Source organism: Poecile atricapillus, chromosome 3, assembly GCF_030490865.1.
Source record: "Poecile atricapillus isolate bPoeAtr1 chromosome 3, bPoeAtr1.hap1, whole genome shotgun sequence".
In the NCBI taxonomy this organism is placed as follows: Eukaryota; Metazoa; Chordata; class Aves; order Passeriformes; family Paridae; genus Poecile; species Poecile atricapillus.
Window position 1 is genome coordinate 91946498 of NC_081251.1, and position 22126 is coordinate 91968623.

Here is a 22126-nt window from a genome sequence, read left to right on the forward strand (position 1 = left end):
AAATTTCTCAATATCAACAAACCTCTAATGTCACTTAAGTCCTGAAAATAGGGTTTATTTGTCTTATGGATGAATAAAGCTCTCTCCCAAGCACTGGATTTCATTCTTTGTGAAACCGGTGTCTTATGCAGCACTGAGTGGATAACAAGGCATGCATTTAATACATAAAAATCAGAGTCATGAGACACTGAAAGTTAATTATAATGTAGCAGAGTTTAAGGGTCAGGATTAGCAGGCTAAGATTACTTGTCAGTTGGAGTAAAAAGACCAGGGAAGAAGAGGTCCATCACAATAAGGTAATAAGAGAGGGCATTAAAAGGACATTTGTGGAGACTATTTGTTTTGTTTCAGGTTTGTTTTGTTGCTGGGGGGCTTTGGGGTCTTTTTTTGCTTGTTGGGCTTGTGGTTTTTTAAAAAGGAAAAATCTGCAGTTGAAAATTGGTCCCAGGTATCCAAAAATTGGAGGAAGTTATTTGATTTTTGAACTTTAAACTTTGTGTTCTTTAAATCAAAAGCTTTAACTTTGTATACTTTTCCTGGCATTGGTGAAGCACACTTTCCCTCTCATATTATTTCCATTCCAGCCTTGTACTCTGAAAAGAAAAACCTTATGGAAAGAATATAGTTCCTTGATTGTCCCTACCTACTACATAAATAAAAAAAACCCTAAACAATCTGAGCAGCACTTGGGACTAGATACATACTAAACATATGTTACGATGGGAAACAGACCGTACCAACTATAGGCTGAAGTGACATTTCTTTTTCAGATACATTCCATTTCCCTGTCACTTTAGCTGCATTTATCACATCAATTGCTAAAAATTAGATTTGACTGGCAAAGAAAAAGGTACAGAAGAAAGGTATTTGTTTTAGCTTATCCAGAAACCTTCAGCTGTTTGTATTTAGGGAATAGAACTATTTAATGTGGGCCTGGTCCTCAAGACTGTCTTCAGTTTTATATTCACTCCCTACTCTGGAAAACTTTCCAGTTGACTCCAGTGGATATTTTGCTGAGGTTTAAATTTAACTGAGAGCTAGTGCAGGAAACTCTTCTGCATGTGGTTACTGCTGGTAATCAACCTCCTTAAAGTCAATGAGAATATTTACTTGAATTGTCCTAAATGTTCTCTGTAAACTTGAACAAAATTTTTTACCATGAGGTCAAGAACCTTTGATAATTCATCAAAGAAGAAAAAATGTATTCTTCAGAAACTTTCACAGACAATTAAAAATCCTAAAAAAAAAAAAAAATTTTTTTTCTCCTTCACCTCCAAAACAAGTAAAATCTAACTGGCTATGTCCTGGCTACTTAAAATAGCTGACATGGTGTCCTTGAGATATGTGGGACCAATGACAGCCTTAAAAAATAAACCTTCCTTGCATACATGAGACATGCAGAACTTCTGGGATTTGTTGCAGTTTTGTCTAACTGTTGTCTAAAGTGCACATATGCTACTATTCCTATTCCTAGCCTTTGTGGTTAGACTGCCACTAGCCAAGTTTCCAAAATAAAATCTGAAGTTCTTACAACAGACAAAAGTGTCCGGTAACACGGTCCAGTATAGTTAGAGATTAGACTAGTCAGTAAATAAAATAATACATCACTTATTAGTTAGGGGCCGGGGGAAGCCAAGCCCAGGAGGTGATCAGCACACGGCTGCCAGACACCGCTAAGCCGGCACAGAGCGCTAAGTAGGGCAGCAGCAACCGAAATCAAAGGTTCACAAATTGGCAGGACACATTCCTTTGTTGCACAGTCACTGGTATTTGAAGGGTGAAATCCAAGCTGTGCTGAAGTCACCAGGAAAAGTCTCTGTGAGCCAGGACATCACCTTAATGGAAAGTAATTAACCTCACTATTCCTGCCAAGAGTTTGGGTCTGTGGGCACCAACCCATTAAGCCCTGAAACTCGCCTGTGCTACAAGAGCAGTTGTTGCAAAAATGTGCAGAGCACGGCAGGAAGAAAAGTTGTCCTGGCGAGGTTTGCACACTGTGGTGGTTGCATGATTATGTAGGAGAGTGTCTCCTTTTCCAAGCCAATATAAATGATAATCAGCAGTGATGTGAAAAGAGATGATGAAAAATTACAAGAGGGCATTTCAAATTCAGTTTTGGCAGTAGGCAAAACTTGCAGCTTCCAACATCTCCGTCTGCAGTATGGAAAGCAACCCAACTCCATGCCCTGGGAACTGAGAATGGGCTTAAACTTGTGCCCATATTTTAGGCACCAACTTTCTCCCATGGTGGAAAAAAAAACCTGCAGTAAAAACTAACTTATCATATTGAACATTGTGTTTACTTCAAGATCATGTTTCTCTTTGTTAGGACACAAGACCTTTCAACCTTCATACACATAAACCAGAGGTTTTCTGGAACTGGTCCCACAACGTCCACTGACAAAGATAATACAGAGCACTCCTATGCATCATTACTTTATACTGAGTCAGGCTAGAATAACTAAAAATGGTAAGGAAATCCATTCAGGGAGGAAGAGGTCTTGACTCATTACCATTGGAAGGACCAAAATCGAGCTGATTTAAAACAGTAAGTGCTCTAAAGAATGAAACAAGATATTGTCTCCACTGTCAGTGAATAACATCTTCCAAAAGACTGGTCTGAAGTCTTTGGATGGAGGGATAGCTGAGGAATTTTGAAAATATAGTGACTTCTATTTTCAACTTTACAGAAAATATTGTCCCTTCCTGTCACATGTGCATCTGGCCATGGTGAGTCAAATAACTGTTGATTACCATAATTTGCTGTCTCTGGAGCTGAATGTGAACAACACACATTTCCAGCTTTCAGAAAGTGCCCTTTCTCCCTTTCTCCAAGCAGAGACCACCACATCTCCACCAGGCCCACATTCCACTGGCATTCATCCAGCTTCCTCATGTCAGTGGGGCTATGCAGTGTTGCATTTCAGTGCAACCACCAGGCTGCTGTTTGTCTTAGAAACACACTCTGCTCAAGGGCACTATGAAACCTGAACTCCTGTGATACACACTGAATCGCAAAACCTGGGAGAAAGTACATAGAAACACTAGAGAAAGCATTTCTGACTCATTGAAGTCACTTCTCAAAGAAGCTCACAGACAAGCTCTGGCCACTCAGAGGAGACGACAAAACTTTCCCATCTTTCCCCATCCCCTTTACTACCAGAAAAGTAAACAATAACCAATCAAAGTAAACTCTAAAAAAAAATACAAATAATTACCAACTTTAAAAGACAGTCACTACAGAAAAACTAAAAATCCACCCCAAACAACTCTCTGCTTAACAGAATTTTAAGCCTAAGAACACTTGTGTATGAAAAGTTCGAAGACTGCAGCAGTGGTTTTGTCAGTAAGGCAGACAGGATGTAAGGATGTGTATTAGCACAGAGAGCAGATACTCATTACAGTGCAGGCTTGAGTATGGTTCTGGTTTTGCAATCACAGTTACTGTCATTAAAGCACAGACTTTTTTGGGCCCTGTATTTAGGATGACAAATAATTTTCTCCAAAATCAGTAATGTGTCCCTGGAAATGGAAATGGAAACCCTGAAACTCATGTTATCAGCATTATTTTGAATGTGTTTAACTCCTAAAGTTTCTGTTAGTTAAGACAAATACTCTACAAATTGTTTTCTCTGAAGGGGATTTGTGAGTGTTTTTATTCTTGTTCAAAAAGCGTTCTGATGTTAGGATTCAGTGATTAGTAGCAATAAACATTCATAAGAGACTTTTTCTGGTACAATAACTACAGAAGATACAGGAAGTCATAGTCAAGTGAACATTACTGAAATTGGTCTGATACTAGATACCCAGAGCATTGTTGGTTCTGATTGTGAATGAGCTTGTCTTCCATTTTAAGTAAAGTTCATTTTCAGGGAGCAATTTCTACTGTTTTAAAACCAGTCTGTACATGTTGTACCTAAAAACAAATCAAGAACATTTAAAGGTGGGAAGCAGCATGTGTATATTTCCAGAGAAAACAGCCATTTCAGCAGAAAATCATGCCTGAGAGTAAATACTAGACCATAAGCAGCCTGGCATAAGAGATATTACATGACATGGTGATGTATCTCCAAAAGACTAACCTGATTGATAAAAATTAACTAAGAATCTTATTTTCCTGTGGATTTACAAGCAGTTTCAGAGTGTAAATCCTTCTTGGACTGAAAAAATCTAAAAAAATCAATGAAGTCAAAAAGGGCTCTTAATAATATAGCAGTGTATAGTCCATGTATTTTCACAAGTCTTTGAGATTAAAAAAAAACCCAAACAACACCTTTTAAAGCATTTTCTTTGTGTTTCTTAATGAGCAGAATTATTTTTTGGGTTACTCACATCAGGTTTGCAGTACCCCAGTTCCACCTGTTTTCTAACTTACTGTCACTTCTTTTATCCATTACAAGGGTGCAACTCCTACCTGAGACCTGATCTGCTCCCTTCTGCCTTTGATGTTCCTCACTCTGCGCCAGGGGTCACAGTGCTGGCAGACATGCCATGGGGTATGAATGATTTAAAGCAACAGGTGAAAGTCTTTAAATGAGTGTATTTACCAGCACCTTTCAAGGACTCTGTATCAGCTATGCTATGCTATATTCCATGAGTGTTCTCAGATGCACTTTGTGTTGCTGTTTAGTAGCATGGTCACATTTCGTGTAAGTTTGCTATTCTGTGAATATCACATGTTCATCTTGTAAAGCTGGACTTGTGTGGATGGTTAATCTCCCAGGCTTTCATCACTCAGTAAGGGACAGATGCACTTCAGTGTTAAGCAAACTATTAATATTTCCTACATTTCCCATGAAAATACTTCTGCCTGCATCTCATCCACTTACACTTTCTATCTTTAGCATTGCTGCCTCCCCTTACTGTAAGAGTCTGAAGCATCCTATGTCCTAAACAATTTTCTGGTTTACCTAGCTTCCTTCAAATCCTTTTCTTAAAAAATGCTTCTAGAGCTACATTATCACACAAAGCTTTGACTGCTCATCACCCCCTGAGGCATGGCATGACCTTTAGCTAGAATTCCAGCACTGAGCTATGATCAGATACTCCTCTTTTGCACAACTGCAAATTAGAGGAATCCCTACTCTTATCTTCTAATGCTTCCCAAGATGTTACATTTGCATGACAGGTATAATGATTGCAGACCTAATTGTGAAAAAAAAATTAAATCAAGCAAATCCAATGCACAAAGTCCCCTAATGCAAAGAAAAAGATACTGAGGACTATAAAGTGGAAAGAATGTCATTAGAGGTCATCTGTAAATATTGCTCTGTCCACTAAAATAACAGACACAAAAGCAACTGTGAGAACATACACCCCTGATTTCAGGGTTTCAGTACTGAAAATTTCTGTATTCAGCAAGGAAATAAAAAACTTTCCTTTTCATTCTTGCTCTGCTTTCATTTATCTCATAGTAATATAAATGCAAATATGCAAAGTAAAGACTAAAGAAAAATTATTCCCAGATTAGAGAATTATTCCCAGTCAGTCAGGATTTCCTTGCTAGACAACATGGTATTTACAGTACATAGAACAGCAAGATTGGCTCCTAATGCTGATAATAGAAGCAATGCTGATAAAAGGCTGGAGAACAGATCAGGAACAGTCTGTTTTAATCCATGCTACACCACAGTTTAGTCATAATGCTAACTGGAATGTTACACAACTCAATGTCTCTTCCCACTACAACGTGCTTCTAGTATGTAGCTTTAACGCTCTAAATGATTCTTTAGTAGTTCCAGTACCCGCAAAGAGAAAGACAAAGGGATCACTAAAATATGCTATCGAGTTCCTGGCAGTATCCTGTAGCACATCAAGAACTTAACGTTTTCAGGTGTTTAAATATTGGTGAATTAAATTTAAATTGAAGTTTTTTAATAGAAAAATAAATAATTAAAATCTGCAGAAATTAAACATGCACTCTTGGCTTCATACTCCATTTGCAGATTGATAATGATCAGCACCTATAAATCCTCATGGGCAGTGAAATGCTGGAAGGGAGAGAGAATGTTTTCAACAATAGCTGATGTCTGCATTAGCAACAAAAACAGTCTCTGAGCACTGGCATCAAGGAGCATTTGATGTGAACAAAGTGACATCTTGTTTCATCAAAGGTTAATGAGTACAGCAGCTCTGTCAGCAATACATTAAGACAGCAGTGTCACTGTTCGTCATACTTGGTGAGTTTCAAGGCAGACTGCAAGCATCACCATTCGCAGATTTGTCGGGGTTTCTGTTCTCTCCCAGCTCAGTAAGTTTAATGTGACAAGTTAGAATTTCCCCATAAGCAACTCTTTATGCTGTTCTTCTGTAGAGAAAAAGTGTTTTTGTAAGCCTGGTACTTGTGCTGACTGGAAAACTAGAGGCTTTTCTCTGTAAATTTAGTTAAACTAGAAAGTATTAGAGAAGATGTAATAAAACATTAACCTTCTCTTTTGTTTCACAGTTTACTGATAAAAACCTTTTGATGGATTTTTTTTTTTTTTTAATCTAATATTGCCGAGTTAAAGACTTTCTTTCCAAGCAAATATATTTGTGTCAAACTTAAAAGCTTGGACATTTATCCATAGCTGTCCATGAAAATGAATGGAAAAGCATATATCAGCATTAATGGGGAGACAAAAAAAAAAACAAGCAGCAGTGAATTGCTGTACAGCCAAATTTCAGCACTATGCACAAATTCTGCTGCTAGATTCAGTGTCACTGGGCAGTGCTCAAAGATATTAAAATGGACTTGTTGTATGGTCATTGGTCATCCTGGTCGTGTGCTGGTGATTTCTGTCAGTATCTCAGGAAATTATGGGGCTGAACAATCACCTGACTATAGAGAAGATTAAATGAGACTGCACGCATTACATGAGTAAGGGTTAGGGATCTGGACCTTTGATGCAATAGCACTTACTGAATTCTGTCATCCAAGCTCACAACAAACAGCAATTTGTTTCCCTGATGGATAATGCCTTTCTCTAATACTATTATTTCTCTAGCTGTGGACATGACATGGATGCTGCTTCTTCACCTCACGTGCCATCAGCTTCCAGTATCCATGACTGAAGCCAAGGATGAGAAGCTTCTTTCTGCTTGGGAGCTGCCCAGATGAGGTAAAAGCGTTCATAGCCTTTAGCAAGGCACTAGTGCTATGTACTGTTTATTATACTACCATTCTATGAGCTGTGCTCATAATGCTGCTGAAAGTGGTTCTGAGTCCCAGTGCTACTGGCAAGCTGGGGCTATTTTCAAAGGCTTTGGTTCTCCACCCTCTGAGGGCTGAATGACTCATTTAGGACAGTATTTCTATTAGCAGCTTTGCTCTGCATAAGACAAACTTTCAGGTCTGTCAGTCTCCAGCTAGACAAACCTTAATAGCTTAGTGCACAAAGATCTTTTTTACATCACTGCATATCTGTGTTGCACAAGACAACCTGTACTTTGTGGAACAATCATAGAAAAGGTGGTTCAAATGGACCTCAGGAGGCCCTACATTTATCAAGTGCTCTTATGTAATTCCTGAGAGACACTTGAATAATCCTGTTCTAAAAACCAGATTTTTTTTAAAACAGAGGTCCCACCTAATCCATTCAACATTTTCATTAGAAAGGTTCCCTCTCTTCCATAAAATATCTACCTTAGCTCTTTCCTGGTGCTAAAGCTTGATTTCATCATCGTGAACATATAAGTTAGACTACTGCTCTCCTCCTGCTGCCCCTTGTAAAGCTAACCAGATATTTTTTTGTCTTCTCTGGATAGCTCAGTGCTGCACACTAGGAGTCCCATACAAAAATTTCCCCATTTCCACTGTAGGAAGCTGTAGCAGCTTTACTGAATCGGATTATATAGTGATGAGGATTTTGTGTCTCACCTTTTCTATTTGTGCACAAAACAGTCTCATTTGTGTTGTAAATCTTATTCTTTCACTTTTTGGCTAGAATTCCATCCCATTCCTAAAGAAAAAGATAGCTTCAAGTTTGGAGATACTCATTTGGCAAGTCCATTCCAAGGTTTTCAAAGCAGAGGGAATGAAGGCAGGCATGACTTTTGCCCTTGTTTCCTGAGGGTAAGAGACCTACACAATCATGCTGCACAAGACTTTGTGTCCACCCATCCCACCCTCATAACAACTTCTGATCCCTTTGGTCATGTCAGCCTGATTTGACAGGAATGAAGAGTTCAAAGACTGAGTTTCTGCAGGACTTGGAGGGAAGGGGAAGAAAAAAAAAGGGCTAACCAACCAAGAATGAAACAAAGTATGAGAAAGAATAAACAGATAACATATCAGATATTCAGAATTCTTTTAGGAGAGACACAAAATATCTGTTTTTCAGGACAAGTTTCCCTTGAACAGCTGGAGTAGCCCAGAGCACATATTTGGCTTCCTGGTTCCACTACTCCTGAATTCATTTCCACTAACATGGAAAAAGTTTGAAAATAAGACATTATATTCACTGTGAATAGGGTTATTATTTCTGCGAAGCAGTTCTCATCAACAGATCTGAAAGCATGTGACAAAAGGAAGCCTTGAGCATTATCTCTGGTTCATGAAGAGCTGAGAGGTGATGCAACTTGCCTGAGGTCACTAGATCAATAGAGAAGCAAGGTGCCCCTGGAGCAGTTTTCCATACTGCTTCAGGAACACCTCGAATAGAATCAGGTTATTTTTATTTTGCTATCCTATTTTTCCCTCTGTACGCTTTACACTCACATGGGAGAGTGATCTGAGTTACTTCTCTTTTTAGCTGGCAGACACAAACCAACAGAAAATAGCACATGTCAGATTTTGACAATATTCAAGTGAGTATCCAAATGTTGAAGCATTCTATCAAACAAAGATAGTTAATTTCAAAAATTAAGTTATTGCTGTCTGAATTAAGCAAGGTAGTTCCAAAATCATCTCCAGCCCCAGATGACTGAGGGCAAAAGTTCTTGCTAAATTCTAGGTTGGGTTTACTACACTTGTCCAGATAAGTACTATTTTCTTCCCCAAAAAAATAATGTAATCCTTGTGTCCTCTTAATCTCAACATATCATTTGCTTACCTTTAGATATAGGATATTATGTAGCTTTAACAATTGTATTCAGCTATCAGTAATTCTGTTCAATAATCAATATCCATCCACAAGCAGTTTCTAAAAATCATTCTGTCTGAAAGAATGTCACACTGAAAATGAATTTTGTAACGGGGTATCCATACTCATTTTATCAGAACCTCTTTTATTATTCCAACAAATCCATTCAGTATCAATGACTGAGGATAAAACATAAAACAGCGTCCCCCTGCTAAATATTAACAACAAAGAATGATTCATTGGAAATAAGCCTTCCATTTACAATTCCATTCAAATAATTAAATGGATGAATTGCTAAAAGCACTGAATCCCAATGATGTCTCTAAGATGCTAGAAAGGGAAAAATATCTAGCTCTTACCATACAACTGCATTTAAAATTAAATTGCCCAGCAGCCTCCATTACCCATCACAAGTGGTCCTTCTCATATCTTCACTCCAGCTATGCAGACTTGAAGAACCTTCAGTGGTAGGAGATGGCCATTGAGGAGAGTTGATAGCAGTAAGTGGTACTTGAGATTTAAATCTAGATAGAGATACTTTATTCTGGCCATACCAAGATCTTGGCATGCCTGTGCCTTCAACAACACAGGTATAACAATGCTAATGTTGAGATTGCTGCCCTGAGCCCCTGTGAAGAAGGCAGCCCTTCACTCCAGGATAGACATTCATCTTTGTGACCAGCAGGCCGAGCTGGCCAAGCAGAATCCTGACTATAACTGAGATGCTGCATCACAGCTATTCCAAATTTATTTTATGCTTATACACTTATCTACTTCTGCTTGGATGTCTTAATTTAAATTTTCTTTTTTTCATTGTAGTTTTGGGCATTGTTTCACTAAGACACTTTAGCAAATGCTTAATTTTCATCATGTAAGTAACGGAGCCATCTTTTACAAAGCAGGGCTTCTACAACATAGTCTTTTTCTACCTTATGTGTAAAAAGGGTTTAAATGTCTTTATGCCTTGTGTTGACCTGGAAACATTGTTCTAGTGACAGAAGCAGAGCTACTGGCAGCAGTCACCATCCCAGTACTGCTTCGTGACTGGAATTCACACCTGATCGTGAAGAATTTTTTTTTATTCAACTCCTTTGCCCTTTACTAAGTAGAGTAGGAGTTTTGAAAAAGACTTCTCTTTTTGAATCCTCTGCTTCAATTCCCTATCACAAACAGTTTTTAAACCAGTACACACACAGTGTTAAAGCCAGTACAAATAGAGGAGAAAGAAAAAGGGAGAAAAATAAGGTTTGTTTTCTGCCAGAGGAATCTTTAGTGTATTGTGGTGCCTCCTGAAATTAAGGACAAAGGCATAGACCAGAATAATATTTTGAAAATTACAGCACACAACAAGAATCTGCATTGATATGTAATATACAGAAATATTCAGATTTCAATAAAGAACATACACTGTTAATTAGGTTTGAGTTGAAAATAATATCAAACACTCTGTGGGGATTAGAACAAAGACTCTGAGAATGCACTTACACTGAGGGTGATTTTAGTCAGGGTTTTTGTGGCTTAAAATTAATGAAAGGAGAGAAAGAGCAAATGGAATATGAATAGAAACTAAATTATTTAATTAACCCAAGTGATTTTTAGATGTATAATCAGTTTCAGACCCTAACACTTACTGCTTTCAATAGCAGTTTAAAACACTATGTTTAGGATTATGTGCATGCTTGAATGAAAGTAGGAATTTGGGATTTGGATTATTTCTTTGATCATTTAGGATATGGCATTTCTGCCCCATATGTGCGTATCTAAATGGGATGGCTCACGTGAGTAACTTGGTCATGTGCATGGGTGGCGGCCACAGCCTTCACACACAGAGTAGGGAATTTCAGGGCTGAAGGCATCAGTCTGCACATTTGGTTTAGGTGAGGGACTCCCAGGCTGGGAACTGTTACAACCCAAACAAACTGTCTCAGATAATCAAGCACAGAGACGTTATTGCCAAACATTGGGTTTTACAAGTTCCCAAACCTGTGCTTCTTCTAATGCACCCAAGAGATATTAATATTTTATTTGCAGGCTTGGGTGCTGCACTGGAAATCATCTGATATTAGTGGATGAGCATAGCTGATGTCTAAAAAGAGATGCACAAGATACAGAAGTCCTTACATCAAATTTTGTTTTCTTTCACGATGTGAAAATGTCAAAATCAGTCTGAAATTCAACTGATCCATGGATAATATAAAAGTTTCACAAAACTATAAGGTAAAAGTATACTACATAAACCCACACCATCAAATCGTCCACTAATATAAATGCACAACATATCTACCTTCTTGTCTAGTTTCTGTACATTTTCCACATATAATGGAGATGTGTAATGGAGACTTTCTTTAAAAAATGAACACTGATTCAAATCAGGTAATCCAAGATTTTGCTTCGAAAACCAATCAACGTGTAGGCAGCTACACTGTTATCTTCTCTATGAGCTTCTTTCCAGATTTTCATATGTTGGATTACAGCATCATGGAATGAGCTACATGTACATCTCTGCCATCTGGCATCACTAGCCTATATACACACACCTCTAAAATAATGAGTAACTGTGTGTTCAGATATCTTAGTCTGCCTTCCTAACAATAACTCAACCAGTCTTTTCACTAGGACTCCTCACCATCTTACCTCTTTCTCCTCAATTTGAACAGATACTTCCCATGTCCTTACAAACACTACAGAATTGTGAAACTTGAGATGGAGGATGTTTCCTCAAATCCAGCTCATATATTCCTAGATTTTTTTCAGTATACCACAAATGGGAAAAAAAAACCCAAACCAAACCCAAACAAACCAATCAAACAAAAAACACCCCCAACTCTATAAAGTTTTTTTAATTGCCAGTTTCAAGTGCCATTACAAGGAAAGACAATTTTTTTTAGTTACCCCATCAAGATAACAATAAAGTGTTTGTGTTCCCCTTTACTGTGGATTCATCTATGTCACACACTCCCAAATTAGGTCATAGTACTTCAGACACACATGACATTAAATAGAGGCTGATTAGTAAGATTTGTATGTAGCTATGCATGTATAAGCTCAGTAAATTAAGTTTAGATGGGTGAATCCTGAATATGAATCAAAGCATGCATGTTGAAAGTACAAGAATGCACAAAACGACACAATAGCCTGCAGAGAAGGTGTTAATTTGAGCTTGTTCTAGATCTGTTAGTGACTTTGAATGCCGAATTCTATACAGACACTTGAGATGTTCTACCAGCATTACATTTCCATCTGAGTCCTTCCACAATATAGGAGAAGGAATACTATATTTTTCATTCTCTTTGAAAGGCTGATGGGATACCATGCTTGAAAATTGTGTGTGATGAAGCCAGAGACAGTCTGAGATGGTAATTTTGTTTGTAACAGTGCTTGAAGAGAAATTTCAGTTAGTCAAACTCACTAACTGCAGTTTCTACAGCATCAATTTGCTCATATTCCTCTTAAAAAGAGTCAGCATCAGCAAGGACACATTGATGTCACACACTAACAGAATGTTCTTTCAGGAACTGCTGAGAGAAGAATTTAGGGTTGAGTTCTTCTTTTTTGTGTGCATCTCTTACAAACTTGTTGTCTTTCAGGTTTTCCTGTAGTGCTCCTGTTTGTGTATCGACATTGCCTGACTCTTGCCATATATTTTTCCCCATGACTTGCTCTGGGACAGGGTCATCTGTGCTTGAACAAAGTTTAGCATAGCTGATTCCTGACCCATGATGCAGGCTCTTAGTGCTGAATATCATAAGAAAGTGTCAAAAGCTTCCAGGTGCCATTCTTTTACCATTGACCAGTTTTGAAGTATCAGGCAAGTCATTGCAGCAGTTCTTCTAAAAATAGGATAAACACCGTAATTTTAAGTGCAACGACAACTATTTCTTTGATAATCTGCATTTTAGACCTGCAAAATAGCTAGAGGAATCAATTCTTATTAAAACAATTATTTTTTTATCACTGTAGATGCCAAAGGAATAAACACTGACCAGGAGAGAGAAGACAGGTGGATTATTCAGACAAGACAGATATCTCCAAATGACAAAGGTTTCATGAAATATGGTCTTGACCAATTCAGGAACTAATCAAAGTGGTGTTTAAACCTTTGAGAATACACAGAGGATGGAAAAAAGCAGAAAAGAAGAAGGAGGAATCACAGAGTGATTGCTGAAATCACAATCCACTCAAGTCCTGGAAAGGTTCTAGAGCAAATGATAAAGCAAATAACTTTCAGCCACTGGAATATAACAGTGATAAGAAGAACTAGAAAAAGAACCTGATAAGCCACCTCAATTTCTGTCTTTGATGGATTACTAGGTTCAGTAGGTAACAGGAGAGCAGTAGTTGTATTTCAGCTTGAAGAAGAATTTTGGCATGTAGTACATAGCTATATAAAAATTAATGAAAAAATAATTTAAATGAAAATATCACAAAGTATGTTCACAACTGACTGAAGAACGGTGATTCAGCGCTGAAACAATTTCTACAGATGAACAGGTATCTGAAGTATCCTTGAAGTATTTGTACTGGAAATAATTATGGTTAAGGAATTAATTATATTTACATTACAATGGAAAAGAAAAGGCAAAAACTGCAGATAGCAATCAAGTAAGGAGATACTGCAAGTAGATTCATGACCTTATCCTGTACTTTAGGACTCTTGAGTAGTATGGAAATAGTGGGCTATAATAAAGTGATAAAGCACTCCAGAACAGTTAATAAGCCCAAAACTAGAAGATGAACCTTGTTAAAAATTGCTTTGAAACATTACATTTGGGGGAAAACAAATCACAGGTGCCAAGATAACCAGCAAGAGAAACACCTGAGCTTCCTCTTCCCTAATGGTGAATTTAAGCAACTGTGTTAATGGCAATTGCAAATGGGGCATGGTGAGTTTGGAGATACTACATAGATACACTAATGACAGTCTGTTGGCTGGCATAGCTTCAGAGATGTACGCATGAACACACAAAACCTCCAGACAGTCACATCTAAGAAGGTGTTAAGTTGGCAAGTTGCCTGAGAAAGCACTTCTCTGGCATGAAAGCATCAACTAGAGAAATATAACCAAGACAGCTAGCAGGGCATATAGGAAGAAAACTTTTTAAAACAATTAAATTCATTCAATTGAAGACCCATTTGACACTGTGATGGAAAAAAAAAATAAAAAATACCCGCCTAAAAACCCTCAAAGGTAAACTTCCTACACAATTAGGTTTTGTTTTCTCTGTTTGGATGTTCAATCTGTCATCACAATGTCTTTGAAACCTTGTTTTTAATGAAGACAGGTTGCAATGGAGCAAAGGAGATAAAAGTTGGTGACAGACAAGGTCCAGAAGGGATTTTTATAAGCTGAAATCAATTTTATCTAGGAAATCAGTGAAGAATCATACTGAAAACTAATTCAAACCATACATATATTATTTTTTCAAATATTTCTGAATATTTTGGAATAAAGGGAATAGTTCTGGGCATTCATACAACTAAACTGAAATTGTAGTCCAATTAGTCCAATTGTAGTTACAGGAGTACTCAAAAATTATTTCTTTTGCTATTTTCCAAATAGTTTGCTGAATTTTCTTCTCAGATTTGCATTGCCATGTGGCAGGAGAACAACCAAGGCTGACTGGAAGTTTGAACACAGAGCTATTTGTGAGGCCACATGTGAGAAATATAGGTTACGCTGTGCTTTGCTTTTGGCACCTAAGAAACTTGTCTGAGTGAACATACCTGCCAAAAGTTACATTAGCAACAATCTTGTGTCTGTGCCAACACATTTCCCTTCAAACATGGAAATAATTTACCCCACGTGTCTGGCCTTCACTGATGCTTCGAATGCCGAAACATTTCTGCTGCAAATTAATTTGAGTTTTTACCTTGGATGAAGGGACCAGTCTGCAGACTTGGTGGCATTTGGAACACAAGGTGAGAGACTGAGAGAACTGCATTTGTCCTGTCTTGAGAAGAGAAGGTGAAATGAGATCTTATGATTTTATTCATCTACATAACATGTGCTTCTAAAGAAGACAGAGCCAAACTTCAGGAGGTGCAAAGGAAAGAGGCAATAAACACAGGCTGCAATGAAGGAAATTCCAACTGGGTATTTGGAATTTTTTTCATCATGAGAGTGGTCACAGACTGGAACAGGTGTGCAGGGGGACAAGGAGTCTCCATTGCAGGTGTTTAAAACCCAACTGGACACAGCCCTGAGAAGCCCAAATTATCTTCATAGCTGGGACTGATTTCAAAATTGAATCTGCTCTAAACATGCATGTTGGACCAGGCAGCTTCCAAGGATGAATTATTCCCTGACAGAAAGAGCTGCTGCAAGGCTGCACTGCTGTATTAAAAATGTGCCTATAAGAAATAGGCCCTGATCTTAACAGCATCAACAACAAAGCAACAATTTTTAGATGCTTCTCTCTGGCCCCATATGCCAGCAGGTTATTAAGAAGGGTTATTGGATGGCAGATATGTGCAGATATCCAGAATGTGGTGTGCATTGTATTAATGCACAAAAACTTCCTGTAGTTGTATTTTCTCAAATGAGAGTTGTTCCTTCATGAGCACTGCTTTGAACACCTTACAAGAAAAGGGATGTGCAGGCCTTGTTCTTTTACCTTGTACTGACAGAAGAGAGACACCCTCTTGTTATGCTTGCAGGAGAATACAACAACTCTGAGTTGGTTTTATTTTTCTGCGTGCATGTTTGCTTTTAACATCCCTAAAAGCTTCCTAGTGTTAGAACTAAAAACAAGCAAACAAACAAAAAATCCAAACAGGATCTGAGTTTCATGTTACAATTTTATCCAGCATCTGCAATCCAATCTCAACAAAACAAGGGGTTTGTTTAGAATGAGTCTGGATTCTAAACAAACAAGTGAAGAGTTAGGAGATACTCTCAAAGCACATGCAAACCACACATTAAATACACTGCACAGGATTTGGAAATTTTGCTTTAATACCCAGTTCTGCACAAAAACCCTAAAGGAACTTGGACAAGATATTTTGTTTTTCTCTATTTCGCTTCTCTCCCATAAAAAAGAAACTAGTATTATCTTTTTGCCACTCTTTTTCTTTCTAAATACACAGAGCTGAAAAAGCCCACAGGAAAGGAGCTCTGTCCTCTTACACTATGAACTCACCAGCAGTCAAGTTCTCAAAAAAAAAAAAAAAAAAGAAGTAAAAAAAAGCTGACATATATGGTGAACAGAAAGAGAAAGAAACAAAAAGAGAAAGTACTCCCTTGCAGGTATACTATTGATTTGGCTTAATTGAAAAGCTTATGACTCTTAGTGGGTGAAGGCTTTTCCCACATCCTTATGCAGCACGGTCTGTCTCTTGTGCCATTGAGATCGTGTCCATTAGCCCACAACAAGTCTTCCTTCAGGACAGCTTCTTTTACAAGAAACATTTTCCACCCAGATTGGGATTTAGAAACACAATCCCCTGGGATCTGTGTGAGGAATCTGGTGGAATCTAAGCTGGTGGCACAGAAAGCAGACACCTGGCGCATGAGGACTGGACACGGTTTCACATGGAGCCACATCATCCCTTTGTCTCTTCAGTTTGCATAAATCTGCAGAGCTGGCTTTGGGCTCTAAACCAAAATGCCACATGCAGGTAACGCTTTGCAGAGTGTAAATGTAAGCATTTAAATTTATCTGAAAGGCAGAACAGGTTTCAGCACTGTTTTGTTTCCCAGAGTTCTTGAGAACATTCACTCTCAGGCCCTGTGGTGAAGAGGTCCTCCAACTCCCCCTCAAAGCAAGCCTTCTCCTTGCCTGTGTCTGTACATTCCTGGACATCTTATAATCCAAGCTCTCACACATGCTGTCTGGAAGCCATGGCCACTGAGAGGGCCCTCCTGCCAGTGTGTCCTGACTAATAGAAGAGAACAAGTCCTTCACTGCTGCCCAAGCATCCTATGTCAATGCAATAAAATCACTGTCTTCTGTTTTCAGTGTTACATTTGTTTATGATTACAATGTTTATTTCTTGCTGTGAGACCATAATTCTGCACGCCTCTTCTGTTAAAATACATTTTACCACCCCCACCCTGTAATCCTTTTCCCGCCTCTCACCCACTTCTCAACTTGTTGCCAGAGCAGGAAAATTCTCTTGCACATATGCAAAAGAATGTAATGTTTCTCTTTTAGAAGTATTAATAATTAGGTTACAATGGCATGGCTGTTGTGACAACATGTGAAAAAAAAAGGTATTTATGTACTCGCTTTACATAACTTTAAACAACTTAGGCCAATTGTTCACCAATGTGAACAACTGTATTATTTTTATTGTGCTGGGATACTATTGAAAGCACCACAAAGGTCAGGAGACAGAGGCTTCATCCCAGCTTCTCTCCCTTGCCCTATAATTCTGCAGCATGCCTGTTTTCCTACTCGTGCCTTACAAGCCAAGACAGAAAACACCCTGTGATCTTTTTTCCAGAGTGGATGGATCAATTCAAATACATCATTGGTGCAGATTAAGATAGCTGTGGTGCTCCAAAGTTTGCAGTGTACAGGCCTTTCCACTTAAAGGACAAGGTCAGTATGGGAGAACAACTTTGCTTTCAAGTTCCCACCCCTGAATCTTTTCACAATTCAGTGGCACACAGCAGAGCCCTGCAGACAGGAAAAGCAGAAGAAGCTGCAGAAACCTTCCTCCATGGGCTGCTCTGCCCAGACCACAGACTCTCCTGTCCTTGAGCTCCTGCTCCAATGTGGCTGCAACCTCACTGCTTGACTAAGAATTATTTTCCTCAGAGTAACATAATTCCATAATACAAAAGTGAGGCAAAGCAAGACACCCTGGTGCCTGTAGCAGAGTTAATGCAGCAAGAAGTGCTCTCTAGCACAATCAGCTGCTCCAGAAAGCATGCAGGATGCAGTGTTGTCAACACCTGTATCAGTAAAAATCTACCTTCCATTAGACTCTTGCCAGAGCAAAAATAAAAAAAAATAAATTTCTGTCATTTCCCATGGGAGTGATAAGTCTTGCCTCCCTGGAGACGTTTGTGATAAAAGTCTGACTGGGGTTGGGATGAAAGTAGCCGCTGGGTTCTAGCTGCTCTCACAAATATAGACTTTGTCTGATGTGCCATAGAGCAATAAAACCTACAGTATATCTAACATAAATATTTGGCTAGTTCAATAATTATACTGAAAGGCTCCCTATATTTATTGTACCAGAAAGAAATGCACAAATCACCTGATGTTATATCTCTGAAGAAACTTCCTTTAGCTGGGACACCAGGAAGTGATTCACAGTTGTGAGCTGGAGTAAAGGGGAGGAAGAAAATGCCGTAAAGTAATTAAAAAAAAATTTAAAAACTACAACAAAAAAACCCCAAACAACAAATCAAAAGAAGCAACAATATTGTTTGCTGATGGTAAAAAGTTTTCTAACAGGTAAAATGCAATTGCATATGAAAGGACAGTGCACAGATGCACTGCAGCTCCATGTGATTTTCTAATAAAGATAACATCTTTACTAGAAAGGGCAAAGTTCATCCTTTCCTGTTAAAGATGCCTGTGCAATACCAGTGCAACTTAAATTATCATAGCTAAATACTGACTGTGGAACAGCTTTCATTCCTGAACTCTATGAGATATATTCATGTAACTGCACCACAGTAGCTATGAGACATGAATCTTTATGAAGAAACAGGGTAAAATTGTGGATTCTTGTCTGCCTTGGCTCTTTCTGCCTCCATTGGCAAGGAAAAGTTTAATAACATTAAAAGAAAGACACTACTCTCTGGAGAATTTGCTTGGATATAAGTAAGAAAATACTTAGCAGCTACATTTCTATTTTTTCTGCCTAGCTCTTGATGTAAAACTTATGAGAGCAAGTTGGAAAAAAACAAGACACCACAAAACCACAAAAGACTGACCCAAACAACTCTAAGGCTTTGTGAGCAATAAAATATTCAATATTTGCATTTAGGAATGTTAAATTCCTACTGTGACTTGTACAGACATTGATACTAATTCACAACCAGCTTGTCTGGTGAATTTGTACTGATCATGCAATTGATTTCATATCTAGAAAGACATAAACCTAGAGACATAAGAAGACATATGAATTCAAACTTACAACAGGTTGGAATAAATAACCTTGCTTCACTAGAAAACAAAACAAGGAGCACAACACACTAAGCACAATTTTCACTTGTCACAAACAACAATATCTATACTTAATGTTTTCTCATTCCTAAATATTAATTCTCCAGCCTGGGTTTCTTATTTTCATGTCTCATTGACTGTCCTCTTGTTTGCTGTTCTGATTTCTAAAACTATCCTTAAAATAAATCTTCTCTGAGACTAATTTTCATTACTCATTTATTATTTAGGCTGGCCTTGCTGATATTTTTAATTCTATCTTGTTACTTTTTTAACACCCATTGAACAGTCAGGAGTCTCCTGTCTTTCACATGGTCTTTCTTTGTCTTGTGCAGGATTGCAGTTTCCATATTGAACTGTTCTGCCTTCTGCTTTTTATGTTTTACAAGCTAAGAGTTAAAAATTTTGCTAGCTTTGGGTTAGTGAAATTTTATCTTCTGTTTACATTTTTTAAGGTTCACTTTATTGGAGTTTTTTTGGGGTTGATTTTTTTTATCCTACATACTCTTGGACTCCAGTGTCAGACAAATATTTTCAATAACTATACAGTGAACATTTATTAATCTAATAACCGAAGAACCCCTCCTCTAGAGGAAACCTTGTAAGAGCAACCTACAGGATTACTGACAGGATTTGTTCTGTTGCAGCAATCTGGAGATTACATATTTTAGCTGAGGAACTTGAGCACTAGCCTCTAATTTTCCAGGACAATGCTGGGCAAAGTTAACCATAAGGAAGTCATATGCTAACACACTGCTTTGAACTACCAGATATTTGGCCAATAGTTCCTTTTGTTAGCATTGTGACTGGTCAGAAGCATTAACATTACACTGTAGCTCTCAGTGTAAAGCAGCAAAGAAAGCAAACTATGCCTTTTGCTTCTATCTTATTTTAGAGAGCTTACATGGAATCAGCCTGTGCAACGGAAGGGTAAGCAAAGTCACCAAAGGCACACAAATTAAGACCCAAGTCACAGGACATAAACAGAGAAGTGGGTCAGAGGTGTTTGAGGGCCCCTTACTCACTAACTTCAATGTCTTTAAAAAATGAAAATATGGGCAAAAGATGGATACAAATAACTGGACATAAAAAGCATGACTTTGTTTCAAACAGAACAAAGATTCTCTTCCTCTGTTGAATTTCAGTTCATTCACACTACCGTATTTTAAACTCACTGTTTAACTGCTCGGACCACGGTGAGATCTATCAGCCGCCTTTCCCGCACATAGCCTTTTTGTAAGTACGGGCACCACATCAAAGCTGGGGATAGGAAAAGAGAGCCATTGAATGAAAAGGATTTCAACATATATATAAGGGTCGTTCTCATGTAAAATCAGAGAATAATTAGTTTGAAAAGCTAGAGGGAAAAGGTCCCTTTAATTTTCCAGCATCATCTAAGAGGCACCCTCCAACCCTCATTAGACCACAATCAGGGTCATGTAACTGCAGGCCATTTACAAAAGCACTGAGTCAGGAGTTCTATTACAAAAGAAACAACATTGGAATGGAAAATAATTAGTTTATGGACTTAATTCAAAATTTTCCAACCCTCTTTAATTTGGGAAAAAATGTATGGAAATGTATTAACCACAAATAAAATGCATTAACCATGAACATCAGATGCCACTTTTCTGTGCAGGAAAAATACAACCTTTGCTCTACAATTTGGGAAAACTGATAGATCATTTACATATAGCAAACATAATGTCAGGAGGAACTGAGGATGCTCTTAATAAGATGGAAATTTCTTGGCACTTATTAAAAACTCTTGTCTTAGTTTATCCCAGTCTAGCCAAAAGCTGGAGCCATTTGAAGCCTCATATTAGAATATCTCACATCATACAGTAATCACTTTCTCCTCTTATCTTTGTGTTGTAATTAATAAATGTAGAACTGTTGAGGTTTCAGAACATTCAACAATTTTCATTATTAACACAGCAAATAATTAGGAAACAATTATAAAGACAAACAACAGAAAAAGGAAAAAAAAAAAAAAAAAAAGCTGACAGTTGCAGAGACACAATTTTAATATTTGTAGTCAGCCTGTTCCCCAAATACTCTTGTATTTGACACATCTTTTGGAAATTTATTGAGCTGATGGATTATGACTTTCTGATGTTGAAACGATTATTTTGATGTACTCTGTCTGTAAAGTTCTTGCCAACATCTTACAAAGCACACTACATCCTAAAACAAATTAGCATTTACAATGTTTCTTGAGAATGATATACTTAAGTTTAGAAATCCGCAAAAGGCTCTTCTATGGTAATAATTTCCATAAAGTTACTCTGTACATAACAGAAAGGAGAAATCAGTGCAGACTCTGAAAGAAGGTCCAGCTTGTATTCTAATAGACCTCACTGTAAATCTGTCCTCTGACTCAAGGTCAGATATTTCAGATCTTGACTCCACACAGCTGAGTGCCTAGGAACTAACAAGTCTTACCTAAAGGATATTTTATTTTAATTTGAAAACACATGGAGTTTAAAGCATACAAGTGTGACTAGGCTAGATTACTTCCTCTCATAAAATAAAATATACCTTTCACTAAAGTGCCCATCATAGATTTTTCAGGTACCAAAAAGAGAAGAGTTGAAAGGAGACCAGTTCAGCTGTTATGAATAATTATAGAACAGTTCAATCCAAAGGTTTAAAAGCCTTGGATTAAATTTCAAAGGTAGGTATTATAACTACTCTCAGTGTATATTCATAACTGGGATATAGAAATTAAAGTTTTCCTTTCACTAGTTAACATCTCTGTATTTAACTTATGCAACGTGCAACACCAGTCTACACATTTGAGACAATATTGGAGCTCCTACATGGCTACCAAGCAGAGGAAAAAAAATAATTAATTACTTAATTTCATCGATATTATCAGCAAATTGCAAAGGATAAACTGAGCCTCCATTTCAATTATCATCTATCCAGTTGGAAAATAAA

At 37.8% G+C, this 22126-nt stretch overlaps 1 long non-coding RNA gene across 2 annotated transcripts; it reads left to right on the forward strand.

The window, feature by feature from the left end:
• Positions 1-255: 255 nt before the first annotated feature.
• On the forward strand, positions 256-17000 carry LOC131577555 (uncharacterized). 2 transcript variants are annotated; one of them, XR_009277242.1, is made up of 4 exons: positions 256-296; positions 4401-4496; positions 6987-7100; positions 13023-17000. It is a non-coding gene; the product is annotated as an uncharacterized LOC131577555 (long non-coding RNA). The 2 variants fall into 2 exon arrangements; XR_009277243.1 differs by having other exon boundaries at positions 261-296; positions 4401-4519.
• Positions 17001-22126: the final 5126 nt, after the last annotated feature.